This window comes from Canis aureus, chromosome 20 (genome assembly GCF_053574225.1).
Source record: "Canis aureus isolate CA01 chromosome 20, VMU_Caureus_v.1.0, whole genome shotgun sequence".
Lineage (NCBI taxonomy): Eukaryota > Metazoa > Chordata > Mammalia > Carnivora > Canidae > Canis > Canis aureus.
In genome coordinates, this window is record NC_135630.1 from 1,045,875 (window position 1) to 1,050,086 (window position 4,212).

The 4,212-nt window shown below is 45.6% G+C and overlaps 1 pseudogene; it reads right to left on the reverse strand.

Moving 5' to 3' along the window:
• Window positions 1-251: 251 nt before the first annotated feature.
• LOC144291358 (uncharacterized protein C2orf72 pseudogene) lies at window positions 252-1,436 on the reverse strand (annotated as a pseudogene).
• Window positions 1,437-4,212: the final 2,776 nt, after the last annotated feature.

The window sequence follows — 4,212 nt, forward strand, 5'->3', positions numbered from 1 at the left end:
TGCTGTAGAAAGACCGAGGTCCAGAAAGACCAAATAACCTCACTGTGATCAGAAAGTGAGCAAATATGAGGCGGGGGGCAGGTTCCAGGAAAACAAGTTTCCCCAGCTGTTCAGTGCAGCAGCCTCTGACAGGTGGGGCCTTTGTGTAGTGACCACCATTCCGAGGCCAACATAGAGGCAAGGGAGCTCGGTGAGCAAGAGCCAGTCCCCAGTGTGCAGGTTAGAGTGCGGGTGGCCCGGGAGCCCAGCCTTCATCTGGGGGCTCCAGCGGGCTCAGCAGGAGTATGGACAAGTCCATCACAGGCTCTCGACCCCTTCCCGGGGTCCCACAGTCTCCGCTGGGACATATGGCTGTCAGTGACAGCTCCTCCCCAGGACCCTGGAGGTGATCCTGAGCTGGGTCACTGGGGAAGGTGGCATCTGGATCCTTCCCCGAGCTCCAGGGACCCCAGGAAAAGCACGCCAGCAGTGCGGGGAGGCCTGGTCTCGCCCAGGGTCCCGCTGCTGGTCGCGCGGGCCGGCGGCTTGCAGCGCCCCGCAGGCGGCCCGGGGACGGCCAGGCTGGAGGCCGGGTGGCCGGGGCAGTGGGCGGCCGCCTGCACGGGGACCCGCCTGGCGGCCCAACACCGCGCGCAGCAGCGCCTCCAGGGGCCGCGAGCCGGGCGCCGCCGCGTCCTCCGCCGGCCTCGGCCCCCAGCGCCCCGACCAGCCCGTGCCCCCGGCGGCCGCGCACGTCCCGCAGCCTCTCCCGCAGGCGGCGCCGCGGCTCCCGGGCGGTCAGCGAGGACGCGCCGCACAGCAGGAGGACGAGCGGGAGCGGACGGCGCGCCCCCTGCGCCCCCTGCGCCCCCGGCTTGCCGCGGCTCGCTCGGGCGGGAACAGGGCCCGGCGACGTCCCGCAGCAGCGGCGGCTCTGCTCGCGCTCCCCAGCCCGCCCTCCAGCAGCACCTGCCCGCGGCCGCCCGCCGCCTCCCGCAGCGCCTGGAAGGGCGGTTCGGCCGAGCGGCCGCGCCTCCAGCTCCCGGCTCCGCTGCCTGCTCGCCGCCTAGAGCAAGCATTTAATCACGAACTACCCAGGTTACTGAGAAGGGGACCGCATAGCAGCTGGTGGGGAAAGATATCACTCTGATCTGAAACACATATACCTTTTCAGAAAATAGACGGTGATGAGATTACACCTTTATTCTGATTCTGCTAAATTAATTATGGCACTTTCCCATATACACATCTATGTATAAAACATATATATATATATAACTTATATATTATATATACAAATTTATTTCAAGAGTTAAATATACTCATAATGCATTCAAAATAAGACATAAGTGTTTAATCTCAGACTATGTTGTAAAAATAAAGAAATTATTAAACTATGTTCACTTTTTCTAGAAATTACAGTTCGCTAAGACTCTTCTCTAGTATCATACGGCCATCATCATCTTAAGAGACTGGCAAATTAATTAATGCTCTTTGTTCTCTCCAAATAATATTCCTAAGTGGATAATTTTGATTTTTGTTTTGTTTTGTTTCCTTCTTGTTTTCTACTACCTTTATTCTGGCATGAACCACTCAGCAGAAAACTGGGAAACACAGAAATCAGACTCATGAGATTTGTGGAATCTAATAGAGTCTCACTTCAGGAGATCAGCATGTAAATCCTCAGTGCAGCAAAGAGGTGACAGGTCCCTAAAGGTTAATACGTACATGGTTTTCAATTTAAAAAATACCAGTCCCTCCTCCCCAATCTATAAGTATCTGGACGGCACCATAGTCTATGCATGGTGAAAAATAAAGTGAAAGTAAAAGAGCAAAACATACAGGGAGTGAACACAACTTGGATACTCATGGATAATTTTCTTTCTTAATTTCCTTGAGTATTTTACAAAATTGTAGTTGAAAGTTTCCCCTCTTATCTAATCCTCCAAATCACCCCCAGAAAAACGGATCCTTGGATTTGAAACTAACCTGTAAGCATGGTGGTAGCTCTGTGAGGCAGGTCTGGACCACTGGGCTCAGTACATGCCATGGCTGACCTTCCTTGGGGAGCCACTCTGTAACATTTCCATGTCACTGGGAGTCAAAAGTATTTATTTTCTTCTCATTTTGTTCTTTGAACCTCAAATCTTTTTTTTTATTTTTGTTTATTTATAATAGTCACACACACACACACACAGAGAGAGGCAGAGACACAGGCAGAGGGAGAAGTAGGCTCCATGCACTGGGAGCCCAACGTGGGATTCGATCCCGGGTCTCCGGGATTGCACCCTGGACCAAAGGCAGGCGCCAAATCGCTGCGCCACCCAGGGATCTCTGCTCCTCAAATCTTAAAACACCTGAGAAAATCTTGAAATATGTGAGTAAAGAAAAAAAAAAATTAAATCATGGCTAAATATTCCCTAAGAGGAAGGAATAAAACAGGTACAAATATGTGATTTTAGTGTAAAATTTAAACAAATATCCAACTGAATATCAAACACAATAAATTATGCCCTCTCGAAACACCAAAGTCTAAAATTACTCCCAATTGGAAATGATAGAATACTATTACTTGAATCATTGAAAATCAGAAAAAAATTCTAGGTAGTGTGTGGGTGAGAAAGCTGGCCAAAGGCTTGATATATTTAGCTTCTATAAAACTTATGATGCCATGAACTACAGTTAAAAAAAAAGAACAGAAATACTGTGAAAAAGTGTTCAAATTACTAGTCTTTTAAAATACTGGGGTAGAGATACCTTTTCAATGTTAGGTAATTCTCTCTTACCTTATTGTTATTTTAAGTAATTACCTAAATAGTATAAACTAAATTTAAGGAAAGAGATTGATAATTTTCACCCTCTCTTCCCTCACCTCTCATGTTATTTTCACTTTGAATTTGAAGCTAAGTCCATAAATCAGTTTAACGTCTATATTTATGGCTGGCAATACACATGCCATTTGGGACAGCTCAGGGGGCTCAAGCCTCAGTGTTTAACTCTCACAGAGATTCATGAAGGAATGTTTCATCTTTGGTACAACTTAGGGATATAGGGATAAGGGGAGCCTCTACAGGAAGGGCTCCAAGCCAATCAATGTTGCACCAAGGTTATGATGCTAAAGATTAGAATCATAGTAGGAAAAGTTTAGAATTGAAAACTATGGGGGAAGTTAAAGGAAATGAAAGAACACTAGGCTCAGATATACAAAGACTATGATAGAGTGTCCCTGCTCTTACTAAGTGGGAAGGGAAGAGGTAATAATCCTTGAGTTGTGCGATTTACTTACATGGAAGATTGTAAAGACATCTGATTCAGTGCTTCTGTCTGAAACCCAGAGGCCCTTAAAACTGGAATAATTTGGAGGTGTTATCAGGTGATACAGCCACTTTGGAGAACAGTTTGGCAGTTCCTCATGAGGTGATGCATTGTGTTACTGTTTAACACAGGGATTCCACTCCCAGGTATATTCTCCCAAGAGTACTGAAAATACTTAGACACAAAAACTTATATACACATGTTCACAGAAGCAGTATTCAAAAGGGCTAACAAGTAGAAAGACCTCAAATATCCATCAACTGAAGAATGGATAAACAAAATATGATATATCCATAGAGTGGAATATTATTCAGCTATATAAAGGAATGACACATGTTATAGTATGAGTTGACCTTAAAAACATTCGAAGTGAAGGAAGTCAATTACAAAAAGCCACATATTGTGGGATTCCACTTATATAAAATATCCAGACCAGGTAACTTAATAGAGATGAAAATTAGATTAGTAATTAACAGGGTCTGGAGAGACAGGAAATAGGGAGTAACCTGATAAATATTGAGCTTCCTTTTTGGAATGATGAAAATCTTCTGAAAACAGATAGTGATGATGGTTATAAAACTCTGTGAATTCATTAAATATAACTGAATTGTACACTTGAAAATTACAATGAATACAGTTGTCAATGGGCAAAGGTCTTGTAACATTACAGTAGAAAGACAGTTGTAGCAGAGCTTTGCATCTAGTTCTTTATTTTTAAAAACAGAGGCTTTCAATTAAATTGTAAACATGGGATGCCTGGTTGGCTCAGCGGTTGAGTATCTGCCTTTGGCCCAGGGTGTGATCCCAGAGTCCCAGGACCAAGTCCCACTTCAGGCTCCCTGCAAGGAGCCTGCTTCTCCCTCTGTCTATGTCTCTCCCTCTGTGTGTGTGTGTGTGTATGTGTCATGAATAAATAAA